The sequence below is a fragment of the Mirounga leonina genome, unplaced genomic scaffold, assembly GCF_011800145.1.
Source record: "Mirounga leonina isolate KUSES-001 unplaced genomic scaffold, KU_Mleo_1.0 Mir_95, whole genome shotgun sequence".
Lineage (NCBI taxonomy): Eukaryota > Metazoa > Chordata > Mammalia > Carnivora > Phocidae > Mirounga > Mirounga leonina.
Window position 1 is genome coordinate 20,227,656 of NW_023270865.1, and position 21,598 is coordinate 20,249,253.

General features: G+C 34.4%; 1 long non-coding RNA gene across 2 annotated transcripts in view; it reads left to right on the forward strand.

The window, feature by feature from the left end:
* Positions 1-21,598, forward strand: part of LOC118006227 — a 42,400-nt gene that overhangs the window by 1,008 nt on the left and 19,794 nt on the right. For both annotated transcript variants that reach the window (XR_004678001.1, XR_004678000.1), the window contains exon 2: positions 14,548-14,624. This is a non-coding gene — a long non-coding RNA (uncharacterized LOC118006227). The remainder of the gene's footprint in view (positions 1-14,547; positions 14,625-21,598) is intronic.

Consider the following 21,598-nt stretch of genomic DNA (forward strand, 5'->3'; position numbering starts at 1 on the left):
GCCTGCTTCTCCCTCTCCCTCTCCCCCTGCTTGTGTTCCCTCTCTCGCTGTGTCTCTGTCAAATAAATAAAAATAAAATCTTAAAAAAAAAAAATATATATATATATATATATTTAAATACAGGAACACATAAAACACAACAATAATAAAATAGTTACATATTTATCTTAGAGACCCAGTTTGGCTCTCTTTTCACAACTCCAGAAGAAAAAAATATTGTATGAAAGCCACCTTTTCAATATTAATTTTAAGGTATAATACAGGGGAGAATACTAATAAGAAAGACATTTTCAAGGTGAAAATATATTTTTAGCTAACACAGACATTAAAAGTTTGTAACTGCAGTGCCTATTCTAACCTGGGAAAGAACACCCTGAAATGTCTCGGGGACCACGTCATGTACATTTGCAGATTTGGCACCATAGAACGGCTCAACTCGATGAATGTCTGACCCTACCTGCAATCTCAGGTTCTATTTTATTATTCGATAGTAATAGATTCTGTAATTAACCTAACTTTTCTTATTACATCTCAAGATAAAACACTTGTTATTTTAGCAGTTTTGCTGTATTTTGTCATAAATGCTATTTATGAATACAGAAATACGTTCTAGAGAAATTGTCTAATAAGCTACTTATTTGATATTTTTTTCCCTTATAAAGCATTATGCTTTCCAGATTTGTGATTACGTACTCAGCATGTTTCTTAAATGAATTTTGGTGCACCCTTATGCCAAGTACCAAAGTTCTTCCAAAGCACTTTTTTGTCTACATAAGTTTGGAAATCTCTTCCTTATTGTTTTCAGTTGCTAAGCAACACCCCCTCTTTGCTCGTTGCCATGGTTCCTCATGAATCAGGGATGACACAAAGCCATCTGTTTAAACCAGCATCCCTCCTTTCTCTAAAGTATGGCCTGCTCTATTCATCCAGAGGCAAGACAGAGTAAGTTAAATATGACTTACGGTCTAGGTAATTGTAGGGGTAAAACTGCTATAAGGTAATTTTTTTTCTTTTTTTTTGTTTGAAAAGTAATCATTCCTTAATAGAACATAAAATCACTATGCTGCCAAAATGCTATATTCACAATAGATTGAAAGTACACTCTGAAATGATAAAGAAGAAACAAACAGTAAAACAAAACCAAACAAAATAGCTTCAGGTATTTTAAAATATTGGTTTTATTTCCTTTAATTTACTGTGCTGTTTACTGTCTGTAAATGTACTTCCTAAAATAACATTTAGAAGAGTGTTTGAATATGTAACTAGGATGGCCAACTTGTTTAATCCCATGGACTCTTTGAAATAGAAATGGACAAATTGAACCAGGATTATCCTGAATAAAAATTGGAATGTGTCTTTGTTTTTATTTTCCCAAAGCAAAACTAATATTTCTTGGAGTCCTAACTAGGTGGTTTCAGGAGGTGCCTGGGGATATGGCTTCACTGAGTTTGAAAGTTTTACCAAGTACCCTTTATGGATGCATAAGTGTTTATAAAGAGAGTGCTATTCTCAATAATTTGTTCAATCTGTTAAACTAAGTAGTGAATGTAAACTTTCACTTATCTGGGAGGTTAATAGTTTTGGAGTTTACCAGAGTATTTTTTAGCACAGTAAATGTGAAGAATGCCCTTCATTCATAATATTCTTTTACATATTGCTATAACTCTAATACCTTTGTTTTTCAGCTTGTCCTGTTGCCTTTCATTTTAAAATCATTTCAAAATCTCATTTTTAAAAACCATACTATTAAATAAGTGAGTTCTGGTGATTCACCTTTGCATACCTCTCTTCTGACCACTTGGCAAAATGTGTCAGAAACTCTACTGACTTGCTTTTTGGGGCTACACCTGAAAATGCCTTTCTTCCCTCTAAAAATAATGTAATGTTCAGAACCAAGGTTACTAATACCCAACTTGATTATATGTGCATGTTTAGGTATTTGAAAGAGTAATAACATTTGCTTTTACTTGAGCATCAGGTAGAATATGTGTCAGTTACTATGGTGCCTTATTAATCCTGAAATAAAAAGATAAAGTCGTAGTATTATAATGTTTTAGTTTTATGATGCACAGGTGTCTTTAACTCACTATGTACTTATCAAGGAAAAAGAAAGGCATATATTCCAAGTGAAATTAGATAACAACTAAATCTGTAGCATTATCCTCTTAACACCTTCTGACTTTCCTCAGATTTTCTGTAATGCTTTTATGTACCAGTTCCCATAATTAAATTTCCTTAAGCACTTGCAACTAAGATAAAATAAAACACAATCTACTGTAAGATCATTTTGATTACACATAATGCTTTAATTATGTTTTAGTGAATATTTTGGATTAATGCACTGGCCTTTTGAATTATATATCAGATAATTCTTTATAGAACACAAAATTCCCAATATCTTAAAAACTAGTTTTTCTCTGAACTTGAAAGGTATTCCATTTTATTTTTTTAAAGATTATTTATTTATTTATTTGAGAGACAGAGAGCTTGTGCGATCATGACCAAGCGGGGGCTGGGGGGGAGGGGCAGAGGGCTAGGGGGAAGCAGACTTACTGCTGAGCAGGAAGCCCAACTTGGGGCTGGATTCCAGGACCTGGAGATCATGACCTGAGCTGAAGGCAGATGCTTAACTGACAGAGCCACCCAGGCACCCCAAGATATTCCATTTTAATGTGGGCTCTTCTGTTTATAAACGACAATGCACAATATGTACCTTTTCAGATTTAGAGATTTTGTTTCACTTGGTGTTCTGTCACTGTTTTGCAGTGAGTTTATTGTGTGTTTTGTTAACTCTTTACGAATGCTTAAATGTTTAAGCCTTTGCATCTTCAATATAGATTTTTTTGAAAACTCATGAGTTTTCATATTTTATATCTAAAAGGAATTTGTGACTAAATATGTCATTACCTTTATCCCTCATATGAAAGTTGTGTCTTATTGAAGAATATAACACACAGTATTTCTTCAAAAATTGAGATGAAATGTTTTGACATATGTAACACCTATGAAACCATTACCAAAATCAAAATAATAAACATATTTATTAGCTCCCCTAAGTTTCCTCAAACCCCTTTGTACTCCCTTTCTTTCACCTCTCCCTGCCCCAAACTTCTCTCCCTAGCTAGCCACTGTTTTCTATCATTATATATTAGTTTGCATTTCCTATAATTTTATATCAGTGGAGTTATAGAGAACATCCTCTTTCTGTTTGGCCTCCTTAACTCAGCATAATTATTTTGACATTCCCCATGTTTCCTTGCACATATTTAATTCATTTATATTACTGAGTAGGATTCTACTATATATATACCACAGTTTTATTCATTGGCCTGTGGATGAACATTTGGGTTATTTCCAGTTGTGTGGTGTTACAAGTAAAATGACCATGAAATTGTTGTAAGTGCTTGGAAAAATGGCTAACCAAAACATATGGGGAAATCATCATATAGAGATTTTTAAAAATTTTATCATTTTATTTTTATTTTTATTTATTTTATCTATCATGGTAAGTGTACTCTTTAATCCCCATCCCCTATTTCCGTCATCTCCCCACCCACCCCGCCTCTGGGAACTATCAGTTTGTTTTCTATAGTTAAGAATCTGTTTCTTGGTTTGTCTCTCTTTTTTTCCCCTTGCTTATTTGTTTTGTTTCTTAAATTCCATATATGAGTGAAATCATACGGTATTTGTCTTTCTCTGGCTTCTTTTGCTCAGCATTATACTCTCTAGCTCTTCCATTTCATTGTAAATGGCGAGATTTCATTCTTTTTTTAATGGCTGAGTTATATTTCATTGTATATATATATACACATCACATCTTCTTTATTCATTTATTGATAGCCACTTGGGCTGCTTCCATAATTTGGCTATTATAAATAATGCTGCTGTAAACATACGGGTGTGTGTATCCCTTTGAATTAACGTCTTTCTATTCTTTGGGTAAAAAAAAAGTGTGATTCCTAGATCATAGATAGTACTGTTTTTAACTTTGTGAGGAATCTCCGTACTGTTTTCCACAGTGGTTGCCCCAGTTTGCATTCCTACCACCTGTTATTGATGTTTAATGTAATTCCATTGGGATCAGAAAACATAGTTTATCTGCCTTAAATTATTTTAAATTTATCAGGATCTATTTTATGGGTCACAATATGGTCTGTCTTGGTAAGTGCTCCATGTGCATTTGAAAGGGTGTATATTCTATACTCCTTTGGGGTGGTGAATTTACAAATGTCTATTAGATTAACTTGGCTGATAGATTTGTTTAAATCCTCTATTTCTTTACTGATCTCCTGACAATGATTTGAGAATTTTATTTTGAATATAAGTATTTATAAGTATTTAGACAATGATTTGAGAACTTTATTTTGAATGAATATAAGTATTCGAATATAAGACACCGCAAGTGCTGTTTTAATGGCATCCCACACATTTTGGTAGGTTGTGCTTTTATTTTAATTAATTTCAAAAAGACCCTTCTCTTTTGATTGATTTTTCACCCATTGGTTGGTTAAAAGTGTGTATTTACTATCCACATGTTAGGGCGTTTTGAGATATGTTTATGTTATTGATTTCTAAGTTAATTCCATTAGTCTCAAGGATCATATCTTATATTACATGAAATCTGTTAAATTCATTGAGACATGCTTTGTAGCTTGGAACATGGTCAGTCTTGATTAATATTCAGTGAGCCCTTTGAAAGAATATGTATTCTGTTGTGGAGTGTTTTATAAATGCCTGTTAGATCATGTTGGTTGATGGTGGTGTTCAGGTCTACTGTAACCTTGCTCATTTAATGCACTATCTATTGTTCTATAAAGTACTGAGAAGGATGTTGAAATCCCTGAGTATGATTGTTGATTTGTCTTTTTTTTTCAGTTTGTGCAATTTTTGCTTCTCTGTTCGGTTCATTTTGAAACCCTGTCATTAAGTACATACCTATTTTGGGTATGTTAGATGGGATATAAGCATTGAGTCAGGCTATTCCTCAATACTGGGGCAAGACCACTGTGAATACTCAGTGTGATACGAATTTTGAGGTTTGCCGGTAAGGTTGAGGGGGATCGGTACTATTCCTTAGCCCCATTCCAGTTCTCCTGTATAGTTCCAATCCTTTCAGATAAGTTATTTACCCAGCCTTAAGTCATTTCCACATGTGCTGATCAGAACTCTGCTGCACACCCTGCACACATCTTTAGGGTTTTCTTTGTGCACCTTTGTTTCTCTTATTTTGTGAGACTAACCTCCTTGGTGTTCCAAGACTCTCTCTCTTTTTTTTTTATTCTATAAATTGGCAAAGTTTCTCTTTGTTCCACCTTTACTGAGGTATTATTGATATACAGAAAATTGCACATATATAGTGTATATGTTTTGATGAGATGGATATATGTACACACCTGTCATTCTTATGTGAGGTATATCAAATAGTCGAACTTACAGAGGCAGATAACATATTGGTGGTTGCTGGGGGATGGAGGAAGGGGATACAATACAAAATGAGTAAGTTATAGAGATCTGCTGTGCAACGCAGTGCCATTCTTTTTTTTTTTTTTTAAAGTGAGTCTTTTTTTTTTTTTTTATTTGAGAGAATGAGAGAGAGAGAGCACATGAGAGGGGGGAGGGTCAGAGGAGGAAGCAGACCCCCTGCTGAGCAAGGAGCCCGATATGGGACTCGATCCCGGGACTCCAGGATCATGACCTGAGCCGAAGGCAGTCGCTTAACCAACTGAGCCACCCAGGCGCCCACGCAGTGCCATTCTTAATTTCATCTCTTCAGTTGTGGGAGTCTACTGTTGTCTGTGCTGGTTCCCCTCTGTACTGCATCCTAGAAGCCCTCAAGGCACGGGGCTGGACCACTTGTAGGGCTTACCTCATGTGTTTCTCATCTCTCAGGAATGTCCTTTGCCTGTTGTCCAGTGCTTTGGAAAACATAGCTTTGTATATATTTCTTCTGCTTTTGTTTGTTTGTTTCAGGTAGGAGGGAATATCCAGTCAATGTTATCTACTTGCTGGGAGCTTCTTTATTTTGAATTTTTTATTTTCTTCTTCTTTTCCTCTTCTTATTTCTCTTATTTGCTAGGCTTATTTGCTCTTGTGTTACTTTTAGTTCGTCTAAAAGTAGCTCATGATTTTCTTTTGTATCTACTTCTCGTCATCTAATTCTGAGTTTATCTAATTCTGATTTATGTTGTAGTTTAATGTTTTTTGCTGTTTTCTTGTTTTAACTCATTTTGAGAGAATATGTTAATCTTTTAAATCATTTTTGTGTGAACATATTTCTGGCGTACTTTTATTGTTTGTAGGGAGGTAATTCTTTTGTTCTCTTTCTCCTAGTACTTTTCTTTAAGATTTTCCATTGATACTATTACGTTCCTCATTTCCATTTGAAATTAGGTTTTCCAACTTTTAGAATGGAGCAAGGTTCAGGACATTTTTCTGATGTCACAGCTTTCCCCCTTATATTTTGTGTCGTTTCCAAAAATATTTTTGCTTTCTGTCCTCAGATTTTTCTGGGGCTACTTAACCCCGTTTTGATTTGGATCTCCTCTTTCCTTCTGTATAGAAAGGAGCTTAGTGGGTCAGTTTTAAGACTGCTAAGGCACCACATGTCTCTAGCTCCCTCGATTCTTATTGGTCCTCTTGCATTCATCTGGCAGTGGAGAAGGTAAACACCCCTCATTTTCACCTGCTTTTTAGTGACTATCTGTTGGCTATCCTACTATTTTCCTTTTTTCAAGTGCACCAGATTCTGTCTGTATGTTTTCTTCTTTAGTCCACAGATGTTGATACCATGCACAGCTTGTATGTGTTGACAGTTTATCAACATCTGCTCATATTTTGGGGGTGTTGGAATAATTTTTCACTTAGTTTGTTGTAAATGGTGTACAGGGGTTTTGGGTTTTGCTCTTTTTGTTATGTAAAAATTCACTGTTTGAAAAAAAAAATATGCTTGTGTCTGCTGTCCATGTCATCTTTCCCAAATTCCCCTCTAGCAACTCTTAATTTCTGTCTTTACATTTATCTTAGACTTTTCTCCTCCAAGGTTTTCCATCTGGAAACAAGTAAGGAAACTTGTTCTGCTGATTTCCATGTCCTTTTAGATAATTTCTGTCATAATCGTGGATATAATCTGGCTTAAAACACAAAATTTATTGTCTTTTATTCCTTTGTAGTGATCACCTACTTTCTTCTTTTTTTTTTTTTTTTAAAGATTTTATTTATTTATTTGAGAGAGAGAATGAGAGACAGAGAGCACGAGAGGGAGGAAGGTCAGAGGGAGAAGCAGACTCCCTGCCGAGCAGGGAGCCCGATGCGGAACTCGATTCTGGGACTCCAGGATCATGACCTGAGCTGAAGGCAGTCGCTTAACCAACTGAGCCACCCAGGTGCCCGATCACCTACTTTCAAATCAGATTGATGTGGACTTCCTCACAGTGTCATTAACGAAAGTCAATAAGCAGAGTGGAGTGTTGTGATAGAGAAAGTCCATCTATTGTTAGATTTCATATCATCTCATATCATTAAAGAACTGTATTTGCTTTAGTGTTTTCCTGGTTGCCTGCCAAATTGCTCTCAGATTTTTGTGTTTTCTTCTTACCCACATTCAATAGAGCCTCCAGTCGCATGCTTTCATAGATGTCTGGAGGGTATTCTAACTCTGTAAACCTTTTTATAACTCTCATCTTCTTGTGCCATTTTGCCTATAAAGCCTGATTTCAGTTATTATAACAATGAAAGTATTAGATTTTAAGATAAGTGAAATAAAAGTATTTTCTTATCCTCAAGTAGAACACACTCTGCAAGGAAAGGAGTCAGGACAGGAACTTAACAGAATGAAGTGGAGAATTTTAATGAGAGGTTGAAGCACAGGGTACTATGGGAGCAGAGGAATCTTACACAAAACTCCCAATTCCACATAATGCAAATCTAGGAGGATGGCTTTATCAAAGAACAGGATGGAGAATTCACTTTATATATTTTATATATGCTATATGTTGATACACAGAGAAGCTGTTGCTAAGATCTATCTAAGCTGCTTTGTAGGAAATACATATAAAGATCAATTAATAAATCTGAAAACAAGATTTTATCCGTATTTCAGAAGTTTATAACAAGGTAATATACTATTTACATACTATATTTTCATTTTTTAAAGATTTTATTTATTTATTTGACAGAGAGAGACAGCGAGAGAGGGAACACAAGCAGGGGGAGTGGGAGAGGGAGAAGCAGACTCCCCGCTGAGCAGGGTGCCCAATGCGGGGTTCAATCCCAGGACCCTGAGATCATGACCTGAGCCGAAGGCAGAAGCTTAATGACTGAGCCACCTAGGCACCCCATATATTTTCATTTCTTTTGGATAAATCTTCTCTAGTCTTAAGTAGAGTTAATGAATTGAAAATTAATTTCCTGTAGCATACTTGAAAATTTGATAACTTTTTAAAAAATGTGATACTGAAATAAATATGATCTTATTCCCCCAAATTTACTGATAAAGTTAATTAAACCAACATTATTTTACTTAAATTATTTTAATAATAATTATTTAATTTTGCCCTAAGTTTCCACAAAAGTAGAATGTTAAAATGTGAAAATATAAAACACCCAAACCCTTTTTTTTTTTTTTTTCAATCACTTTCAGGGGGAAGGTAGCCAGAAGGATAGCTTTGATAAGTCATTTTAACCAAAGTTCTTTGAGTGTGTTAATGCATTGAAAGTAATGTTGAAATAGAAAACCAAACCGTACCTAATGATGAAGCAAACAAGCACATGAGGTAAAATCATGTGGTCTCATTTAGGATTCAATCATTTGTTCATTTCATTTTACAAATATTTATTATGCTTTTACTATGTGAGAACAAGTGCATATAATTAGTACATTCCTTGCAATGATTAACCTTAAATACCTGAACTTGTAAATATAAGGGATTACCTAAGTAACCATACAAGACTGAGGAAAAATTGGAAAATGCTATGAGGAAGTTTTGAGTGGATCCTAATTTTGAATGGGACAATAATGTTGACTTTTCTGAGGAAAACACATTTCAGCAAAGCAGTTAGGTGGAGAAGAAAGGGGAAGGCATTCTTGTAAATAGAACTACATAAACAAAAGCCTTAGAGAAACAAAAGGAGATTACAAGATGATAGAAGGCCAGCATAAATGAATCATGTTGAGAAATTCAGGGTGGAAAGCAGAAGCCTCTGCTGTAGTAGAATTATTAAGAATCAGGCACATCTAATACTCGGAGCTTTATTCTAAGAACGATGTGTCTTTTACGAATGATCACATTTACATCTTCAGAAGAGATCTGTGGAACTTCTACTCCCAGTGAGGGCTGAGTAAGGTCTTATCAGAAAGACCTTGCAGATAACAACTATAAATTCCAAACATAGCATAAAAAGCAAGCTACCTGAAGGCACCTGATAGTGAATAAACACAGATTCTAGTGGGGAGTACCTGCTGTGAGGAGATGAGCTGTATTTGGTGATTTGTTGTTTTTCCTGATTTTACCCCAAATAGCTACCCATAAGATAGTATGATTAACATAGATAAAATTATCTGGCATGGATATTCTTACAGCTATTGAGATTATTAAGACAGAGTTTCTTAATCCAGGCCAAACAATTTTCTTTTATAAGGGTTCAATCTTCAAGGCACCTCTATACATTCACCCCTGGTTATTAATTTTTATAATCATTTATAACATCATAAATTCTGTTATAATATTTCATATGCAATACTGCTAGTCTTCCCAGTACCTCCAGAATGTATTCCTTTTTTAAATCTAGTTTAGAGTTAAAATCCTAAGTCTCAGAAGGATAAGTTGTTCAGTGTAATTTAGTGACAGACATGTAGCAAAGCCATGGTTTAAACACACATTTCCATGGTCCCAGGTGCATGCTCTTTCAATGGGGACTTGTTGAAAAGAAGTATTTAAAAGTTTCTAAACACATTCCATTATGACAGATCTGCTCATATGATCAATGTGCAGTTCAACATACTGAATTCAGTATATATATATATATATTTTTATATTTATTTATTTATTTTTATTCTTATGTTAATCCCCATACATTACATCATTAGTTTTAGATGAAGTGTTCCATGATTCATTGTTTGTGCATAACACCCAGTGCTCCATGCAGAATGTGCCCTCCTCAATACCCACCACCAGGCTAACCCATCCTCCCACACCCCTCCCCTCTAGAACCCTGTTTGTTTTTCAGAGTCCATCGTCTCTCATGGTTCGTCTACCCCTCCGATTTCCCCCGCTTCATTCTTCCCCTCCCGCTACCTTCTTCTTCTTCTTTTTTTTTTCTTAACATATATTGCATTATTTGTTTCAGGGGTACAGATCTGAGATTCAACAGTCTTGCACAATTCACAGCGCTTACCAGAGCACATACCCTCCCCAGTGTCTATCACCCAGTCACCCCATCCCTCCCACCCCACCCCCCACTCCAGCAACCCTCAGTTTGTTTCCTGCGATTAAGAATTCCTCGTATCAGTGAGATCATATGATACATGTCTTTCTCTGTTTGACTTATTTCACTCAACATAATACCCTCCAGTTCCATCCACGTCGTTGCAAATGGCAAGATCTCATTCCTTTTGATGGCTGCATAATATTCCATTGTATATATATACCACATCTTCTTTATTCAGTATATATTTTTAAAAAATGACTTTAATGTTGATGAAAAATACATGAGAGTGAATTATACAAACAGTTTTCCTGAAAGCTAAAACCATCACATGGGTAAGATTACTGGAGATAAGTTGGGTCAACAGCCTCAAATATAAAAGTATAAGTGAGAACATGGAGCACTCCTTCTTCAGAAATTAGCTTCAGCTATTTCTGGGACACAGCTGTCCTTGATTCACAGTTCAATTTTTATTCTTTAACTTTAGCTACCTCAGGACTGGCCTAATTTCCACGCTGTTGCTCCTTTCTGAAACACACCTTAATTGATTAACTGGTATTTCAGTGTGATTTATATTTGAGCAAGTGTGAAATTTAGGATGTGTACTTAAGTTTGATGGTACCAAAGACTGCTAACTTTCTGCTAAAACCATATTCATTCATACATTTTAATGGATAACATTCTGTCTTTGTTCTGGGCTAGGCATGGATGACTTTTATTATTATTAGGAAGAGAACACTTTACATGAGATATACTCTCTTGACAAATTTTTAAGTGTATAATACAGTATTGTTAACTATAGACATAGTGTTGTACAGAAGATACCTAGAACTTACTCGTCTTCCGTAAACTGTATCTAGATACCCATTGAACAGCAACTGCCCATTTCCTCCTTCCCCACCCCTCACAAACCCATTACTCTCTGTTTTTGTGACTTTGAATATTTTAGATTACTTATATAAGAGCCGTTCTTCAGCATTTGTCCTGTGACTGGCTTATTTCACTTGGCATAATAGTTTCCAAATTCATTCATGTTATCACATATGGCAGGATTTCCTTCTTTTTAAAGTTTGAGTTATATTCCATGGTATTTATGTACCGCATTTACTTTCTCCATTCATCTGCTGATGGACATTTAGTATTTCAGTATTTTGGTTACTGTGAATAATACTGCAATGATGTGGGAGTACAGATAACTCTTAGAGATTCTGATTTAATTCTTTTGAATATATACCCAGAAATGGGATTGCTAGGTAATATAATAGTTCTATTTTTAATTTTTGAGGAACCTCCATACTAATTTTCACAGTAGTTGTACTATTTTTCATTCCCACCAACAGTGTAAAAATGTTCCATTTTCTTCACATCCTCACCAATGCTTGCTTGCTTCTCTTCTTTCTTTCTATCTTTCTTTCTTCTTTCTCTTGCCATTTTAACAGATGGGAAGTGGTATTTCGTTGTTTTGATTTGCATTTCCCTGATGACTAGTCACATTTAGTATCTTTTACACGCTGTGGTCATTTATATGTATTCTTTGGTTAAATGTCTCTTCATGTCCTTAGCACATTTTTAAAAATAGGGATATTTGTTTTTTATGTTATTAAATTGTAGAAGTTACTTATATATTTTGGAGATTAATCTCTAGTCAGATATATAGTTTGCTAATATTTTCTCCCATTTTGTAGGGTTTTTTTTTTTTTTTTTTTTTTCCTCTTGATTGTTTCCTATGCTTTGCAGAAGCTATTTAGTTTGATGTACTTTCAGTTGTATATTTTTGCTTTTGGTCTTGTGCTTTTGATATTGTATCTGAGAAATCGTTGCCAGGACCCATGTCATGAAGTTTTCCCCTTTGTTTTCTTATAGGAATTTTATAGTTTCAGGTCTTAATTTAATCTTTAACCATTTTCAGTTGATTTCTGTGTATGGTGAAAAATAAGGACCTAATTTCATTCTTTTGCATGTGGATATGCAGTTTTCCCAACACCATTGTAGAAGACACTCCTTTTCCCCATTGTGTATTCTTGGTACTCTTGTCAACAGTTAGTAGGCCACATATTCATGAGTTCATCTCTGTATTCTCTTCTGTTCCTTTGGTTTATATGTCTGTTTTTATTTCAGTGCTGTACTGTTTTAATTACTGTAGCTTTGTAATATATTTTGAAATCAGGAAATGTGATGCCTCCAGCTTTGCTCTTTTTTACTCAAGATTGCTTTGACTTTTGGTATCTTTTGTGGTTCCAAATTAGCAAATCAAATTCACCAGCACATTAAAGGATCATCATACATCATGACAAAGTGGGATTTATCCCTGGGATGCAAGGATGGTTCAACATAGGCAAATCAAATAATGCAATATACCACATTAATAGAATGTAGGATAAAAGTCACACAGTCATCTCAATAGATGTAGAAAAAGCATTTGATGAAATTTAGCACCTTTTTGTGAGAAAAACTGTCAACATAACCATATATGAAAAGTCCATACCTGATGTCATACTCAATTGCTGAAAAACTGAAAGCTTGTTCTCTAAGGTCAAGAACAAGGCAAGGATGCCCACTCTCACCACTTCTATTCAGTGTAGTCCTGGAAGTCTTGGCCAGAGCAACTAGATAAGAAAAAGAATAAAAAGCATCCGTATTAGGAAGGAAGAAGTAAAATTACATGTTTGCAGATAACATATTACATGTAGAAAACCCTAAAGATTCCACAAAAATAGTTTGAACTAATAAATTCAGGAAAGTTGCAAAATGCAAAAATCAACATGTAGAAATCAGTTGCATTTCCATACACTATGAACTAACCTAAAAATCATTAAGAAAATAATCCTATTACAATAGCATCCAAAAAAATAAAATACTGAAGAATAAACTTAATCAAGGAACTGAAAGACTTATACACTGAAAACTACAAAATTTTGATGAAAGAAATTGAAGAGGACACAAATAAATAGGATATCCATGTTCATAGATTGGAGGACTTAATATTGTTAAAACATCCATACTACCAAAAATTATCTACAGATTCAGTGCTATCCCTGTCAAAATCCCAATGGTATTTTTGACAGAAATAGAAAAATAAAACCCTAGGCAGGGATGATAATGAACACAATAAATATCCTTAATACAATGAAATAAAAACTGAAATTGTAAACAAATATAGACTTAACACATAAAATAATTCACTTTTAATATGTTGATGTACCTCAGACAAGATTTCAAAGTATAACTGTTTCTCTTGCAAATATATACAGTTGTGAATAATGCTAGATGATTATTTACTGAATAATTATTCAGAGAATATTACTATTTAAAGATTAATTATGCCATCATTTCCTTGCAAAAATAGATGCATGCATGTTCAAAGCCCAGGAACTGAGAGCAAAAGATGAACATTAGGGAGGGATATCAGTCTAGAAAAACTTATTTCTCACATACTGGCAAGTGAGGGATAAATGAGAGAAAATAGAGGAAATAACTAAATGTAACATCTGTCTGATCGACATCTTCAAAGTAATGAATCATCTCGCATGGAAAATTTACAGAACCTATCTTTATATACATTTGGCATTACACTAACTCATTGGTTTCTAGACTCCAATTTGACTCTTAGTATATTTATTTAGAGCACATACTATATACTAAAGTGAAAGGATTGAAAGGATTTTACTAACTTGTTATTTATAAGATTCTGTAACCATTGAGGAATTTGACATGACTAGTTTGTTAAATCTCTAAATATTAGCACCTTATCTAGCTAAAAAGTAAACACTGTTATTAAGTTACAGACTTCAGTAGTTTGGTTTCAGAATTAGCATGAGTTATCTTGTCCGAAGTGATGTCTCTTAATTACTTGAATTGGACTTTAAACCTAGTTATACTTTTCATGTTGACAAAGATTACCAAAATAGTTGTCATTTAAAAGAAAACAGAGAAGCCATCATTTGTACTTACTATCTTGACAAGATTATTTAGCTAAATAGGTGACCCCGATATTCAAAGGAATACATGAGTTAATGTATTAGGTAGGGTCACATATACTATGGGCGTAAAGGAATGCCTTAAAAATAAGTATGTGTTTTGAAGTAGGTACTTTAAAAAAGTAAAGTTTTTTTTTTTCTTTTGCAGAATAGAGTTAACAATAATTTTCATTTCTGTGAAGATTAAACAAAATGGTAATGTGAAAGAAGGTTGAAAGCTGTAAGGTAAGAATGATATTACCTTTGGACCGTCTTCCTGGAAGTATTTTCCCTATTGCTTAGCTACAGTGCATGTTAGTGGGGGAATGATAAGTGGAATCCAAGAGGTTTATTAAAGGTTTATTTATGTAACCTTGGAGGAAATTAAATAATGTATGGTAGGCTGGGAATGCCATAGACGGGAATGGAGATTAGCTCTTGAGGAAAGAGGAATAATTAACTGAAAATTTTAATCATGCTAACTAAAATAGATGGATAAACTAGTTAGTCGTTCAACCAATATTTGTTTAGTATAAGGAAATAAGCTAGCTTCTACTAAATATCTGAGGATTTTACAAGCTAGGGAGGGCAATATGATATAATCATCTAAAATTAATTAATAGTGAAAGGTATAAATACAAATGTAAGGATAATCTGGAGGCCTCATAGAAATAGCAGTTAATGGTATGGCTTCTTTGGCGGTGAAGAACTAGAAAACAGTATGGACTCCAAATGAAAGCTTAGCTACCACATATTTAGTGCTGGCATATTTTCAGGCAGGATCAGTACTGCAGACTCTCACTGTGAATTTAATTTGCTTTTCCTGATTATTAATAAAGTTAAATGTCCTCTTATATGTTAAATGATCATGTAAAATGATGTTTACTTTTTAATAGCAAATAAGCAAAACTATTTAGTTGTGGACTATTGGTCTTCTCACTCTTGGAAATAAGAGAAAATGCTGTAACGACTTTTGTGTCACCAGATTTTACACTACCATAAGATGTTAAATATTCTTGTAAATTTTATTTTGAAATACTTCTAGTATAAATAAGGCTAATAAATTATAAATCATTCCAATCTGATCAAATGCAGTACTTGATTTTTCAAATACATAGGGACACAAGAAAATTCTTTGAGGAATTGCAGTATACAAACAGATGGTTTTACCATAATATTCTTTTCCTTTTTAAATTACTATGCACGCTAAAGCTCTTAAGTTGATTCTCAATTACATGGAAAATAGGAGAGAAATTGAGAAGTTGAATATGCAAGTACAACAAAGGAAAATGAAAAGAAAAACATTTTATACAAAGATCTAGTACTAGTCACACTCAGAGGAAGTTAGCAAAATGAAGAATACAATAAAGAATAAGAGGATATATAAGATAGTAATAAGGATAGTGTGGAATAGTGATGGGGAAAAAGGTAAGGATGATATTGTTCTGTTGTTCATTGTCTTATATTAATCTTTCCATCCATCATTATTCTTTATCCTCTACATCACTGCATTATAACTATATACCTTATAAAATGAAGACTTTTCACATAGCTTAGGAGTTAGGGTATGCTTCAATTACATTGCAGCTTTACATTATATACTTTATATTTATTGTTCCTTCTCTGTACTCTCCCACTCATCTTTGGTGGCTTGATCACCTCAAATATGAAAGAATCAAAACTGGCTGTCTATTTTTATAGATGATGAAACTAGGATTCATTGGTGTAAAAGCCATGCTCAAAGACCTACAGTTAGTTGCTATGCTGAAATTCAGATTCAAGGCAGTGTTAATCCAAAGGTAGCAATATAGAATTTAGGGGTAAAAGGATGCAATGACTTGTCTAGACCAATGTGATTGAGGCAGAATATTCTGTCATTCAACAAATAATTACCAAATGCCTATCTGCCAAAGGTGCTTTACACAGATAATGTAAGAATTAGTATCATTCATTTTTCATACCATCTCAGTTCAGTGACATAAATAGGCAAAAAAATAAGGAATATATACAACATTTTATCACGGTTCTGGTATCAGTATGGAGAGGGTGTTATAGCTGTACATAAGAGAGACATTTAAGAAAAATTTATGAATGCAAATTGGGGAGGAGTGTGTAGTCAAAAAAGGTCAGTTAAAGATCAGCTAGAGAACATAAGACCCATAGTTTATAAGAAGGAAGAGTAGAAGTTAGCCCATTAAAGCACTAGTCAAGAAACAGACAAAATATGTATTGTAGGTGAAATCAATGATTAGAAAGATGAGCTAATTTCAGCATAGGTGGGATTCATACTAGTGAAATAGGAGAGGTGGTAAGTGAGGGTCTCTGTGGGATACAGTGTCAGGGAGATAAGTAGTATTGTGTTCTTAACTTATTTTATGGAGAGCATATATTATTCTAACAGTAATATGATAATATTGAATAATATTGTAGTCAGGGGCCACTTGGTTACAGGAAAATTTTAAAAAATTGAATAAAGTAATATCTTTTGTTAGGGTGATGGTCTCTGGTGACTAAGCTTTACTCACTTTTAATGAAGATGTATTTAATTTCATAAAGTCCAGTATCCCTGTGTTCCCCTCCTCCATCCTACATGTCTCTAGGTCTCATCACTGTAACTCTCTAATATTCTCTTGTGACTAATTAGTTACATTAAATGTTTGCACCTGAAAAGAGGAGGCAGGTTGCCAAAAAACCAGTATTATAAGAGGAAAATGTAGCTCTTAAGCCTTGGAGTTTATGGCATGAGGCTGGCTGGTTAGGTAGCACATTGTGAGACATAAATCAAATCTGGCTACAAGATAACATATTCATAATAGAGTGGATATCCAAATGCCCCAAAGTCAAAAAGCTCTTCAGCTATATCCCATCACCGGCTGGAGCAATACTGGTATACAGCAGCAGGGAAACATCGATGTAAGATAAACTGGGAGCGTCTTGCATAGCCTGTATTGCATAACTGGACAATTGGCTCATCTGTGAAGTGGAATTCTGGCATTTCACCAAAAAAATGAAGGAAACAGCTTATGTCAGACTTAATGACAGATTGGAACATGAAACTGGAAAGCAACCAGAAACTAAAGAACCAGCTATGATTTTGCACCTGCTTAGCAAAACTGTCACTCTTCCTTCTCTCTTAGTGGTTACTACATTCTTTTCACTGAGGATTGGGTGTTGACACAAGATTAAAAAGGGAAAGACTGTTTTGAGGGTACTACTGTATTAATACCATTTAATATGGTGTTTGGCACATATTGGCTGCTCAGTAAATACAGTTTAATGGTCCAGTGTTCCTCTACACAAAAAATGGAAAGTGCTTACTCCAGGTTTCTGTATGTCTTCTGAGGTTGAATATTCATGAGACAGACTCGGATTGCTGTGACCAAATTGCTAATTACTGGTAGAGAAACACTAGCCCTGTAGGAATCCCTTTGTTCAGTGTTCACTCTATAACATAAGTCTGAGTAGGTTTTTGAGAAGCAGATTTGGCTGAAGGGATTATGGAGGCATAGAAAATACCGAGGCTGTATCTTTTATATGCAACTCTATGTTGCACTAGAGTTGGTAAGGAGAGTAGGATTTTTTTCTTTAATATAGTATAAAAAGCCCACTAAATGTTTCTGAGAGGTGGAAAAATTCAATACAATCATTAAGTCCTTAGAAATGATCACTGGAGACAACAGAATTGGTTGAAGTTAGGGAAGATGGGATCCTGAGAAATCAGCAAGAGGGAGTTAGCATAAGGTAAAACATAAACTACATGGTTCCATTGGAAATGGAAGGGAAATAAGTAAGTGATACAGTTTATAGCAATTAGGGTGAGATATGTAATCTAAACATATGTCAGTATATTAATGGACTAGGATTATGATACAAGAAAAGGTTTGATTTAGAAACAGGAAAAAAAATCAGTACTTAATAGGAATGATTTAAGGATCAGAGCTGCATTGTCATATGTGTTCTTCCATATCACCATGAGTAACTATGAATGTGAATGAGAACACTTAAATTCACATATCTGAAAAATGTTGACCCTTATGTAGGTGTATTCATTCATTTCAGCAATGGGTTATGTAGTTAAATCCTTTGGGGTGTGTGTAGATGTCAGATACTTTGTGGAATCTTGCTTTTAATAGAACTTCAGACGGTTGTAATAATAATGTCTTGTTAGTTTAAACTACGTTTTTTTTCTGATGATGATTTAAATTTTCTAATCAAATAGTTTGGCTTTATCTTTGGTAATCTAGGTAAGCTATGTACCACATTACAACTACAAGTTAACAGAAAATAGTTAACGATTCTTTGGTAAATTTAGGCAACATTATAAAATCTATTCAGTATTTCATTTCTTCCTAGTTAGTTTTGTGTATTTCTTTTAATTTTGATGAATGATAGTCAAATCTTGGCACATAGGAATGCCTTATTTCCCAAAGCCCTTATAGGAATTATACCTATTCCTTGAAAGATATTGTGGGAATCGAAAATGCGAGAGAATTTTTTTTTTTCTTCCTAAATGGAAGACCCTTTTTCATATGGAATTATATGTACTATTAGGGTGTTCAAAGATTCAAACCAAAATTAACAGTGGGCTAAATTGGGATCAGAATAGAGCATACTTTATTAATAAGACATATCTCTGTCATAATCCGCAGTGAGATAACAGTGATATCAAAATATCTAATTAGAGCAATAGAGTCATAAATCAATCTTAATTAAGCTACAATTACACAATAATGGATGCATGCCATCTGAAAGTAGAGTCTGGCATAACTACAGGAAGTTAAAACCAGGAGGTCAGGTTGCATCCATTGGCATGGGTGTAGGTCTTTTTTTTTTTTTTAATTTAATTTAATTTTATTATGTTATGTTTGTCACCATATAATACATCATTAGTTTTTGATGTAGTGTTCCATGATTCATTGTTTGCATATAACACCCAGTGCTCCATGCAGCAAGTGCCCTCCTTAATACCCATCACTGGGATAACCCTTCCCCCCACCCCCCTCCCCTCTAAATCCCTGTTTGTTTCTCAGAGTCTACAGTCTCTCATGGTTCGTCTCCATGAACGATAGTCAAATCTTGGCACATAGGAATGCCTTATCAGGCATATCAGATGAAATCTGATAATTTATTTTGATTAGAAGTATAAACAACAATATCTAGAATGCTACACCAAACCTCTACAGTATAACTATCATGTAAAGTGATCTGTTAATAAATTCAATAATAATATTTAATAATGTTTATATATTATGTTTAAATATTATTAGACTTTGTTATGCTTTTCTACCTTTATGTACTAAATTCTGTGATCTGTTCAAATAGAATCAATCATTGTTTGCCTTCCTCCCAATTGATTTGAGTCAAGCAATATGAAAGGAAATCTAGAGAATACATTCATCAGACACATATTTATTTGCTACCTTCTTACTAAGTAGAACAAATCTTACATAATTAACTCCCATAAGAAATATTCTGATGGCTTTGTTTTCTTCAAAACCCAAGCACTAAAGATTAAGCGCTAAGAAAAAACAAGCACAACACAAAATCCCAGATGACAAAATACCTGTTCCTTATAAAGTTTCTCGTGAGTTTTTCTAGAGGTCCAAAAACAACTCCAAAGTCAAAGGCTGATGAATATATATGCACAAAAAGAAACAGAAAAAAAAAAAAGAAAGAAAATTAGGAAGGGAAGGAAGTTTCTCTTAACCTGGGTTTAATACCTGTTTTAGGTTTGTTTCAGTATTTGTTGGTCAGTGGACAAATACAGAATATACTTTGCTTAGCACTTTCAGAATCCAGTCATTTTGCTTTTCTGCAGTGGTCTCTTTTAGGTTTCTGTTACCTATGTGACAATAATGCTTTCCAGGCAAAAACAAAATAAACTTGATTAAAGGTTGGAAATGGTAAATTCAAATGTCTTTATGATAATTGAGCATAATTGTATGATATAAAGGCATCTAACTCTCTGTGGCATATTACATTTCCCAAAGATGCCAAAACAATATCCCCAAATCCTTTAGCTCTTCTAGAACTTCCACACTCTTCTATCATGAGAATCACCTTGATTTCACTCTCCCACAAGCCCAGTGGGTCTGTTTTGATCAATAGAATATGGCAAAAGTGATGTTTTTGAATTCTGAGACTATATTATAAAAATGTCATGAAGTTTTCACCTTTCTTTCTTAGGATGCTTATTCTTTGAACGTAGATGCAGTTGTGCGAGAAAACTTAAACTATCCTGTGCACAAAGCTCATGTGGAATAGCTAGGTGTGGTTATTAGGATTGACAGCTTAATTGAGGTTGCAGATTCCAGCACATATGCAATTTCAGACATATGATTAAAGGCAATTCCAGATAATTCTAGTGCCATGGTGATAAGTCACAGTGTAGAAACACATTACTTTAAATTCCTGGCCATAGAATTCATAAGAATAATCAAATGTCAGTTTATGATGCTAAGTTTGGGGTGGTTTGTTACACGTAGTAGTAACTGGAGTGCTTTCATAACAGAACGTTGTATTTTAGATATGTCACCATTAATAGTGATGTTACTTGATTTCAGAAAGCAGGTTATCCAAAAGTAGCTCTGTGTGCTTGATCTGGGTTGTCTGGACAATATTAGTTGAAGGGAACTTGCCTTTCACTTCTTATAGTCAGAGAGCATGCATGTAACCTCTGTTTCCCCTGTGTCCTGTGGCTTCCACATTCTGGTAGGGGGGCTACAATATCCGGTGGCCCCCAAGACTTCCAGGATGTGGGGAACAGCTGATGCCAGACAACTCTTGTGAATTGCTGGTACCTGAATCTAGAAGCTGGTACCAGGTCATCTAGTAGAACCTTTCATGGATAAAGCCACTTTTATACTTGTGTTAGTAGAATATACAATTGTAGTAATGTGGAAGACAGTTCATTTACTAAATCATGTATATACACTTACTATATAACAAATTACCTCAACCCTGACTTATCTTTATGCAAACAATGGGAGAGTTGGGAACCTGCGTCTTTTACTTTTTGAACTGGCTCTGTGATTTTTCTCCTTCTCTAAGTGAACCAGTTTCTTAACCCATGATATGTGACAATGTGGAATTTACCAACAGTGCTACCGCATGCAAGTAGTGACGTAGAATGGACTTATCTTGCATGACAGTTAGGAAGTCAGTTATCACTTGTAATTCAAGATACTTAAATTCAACATCACATTTTAAAATTTCTTAAA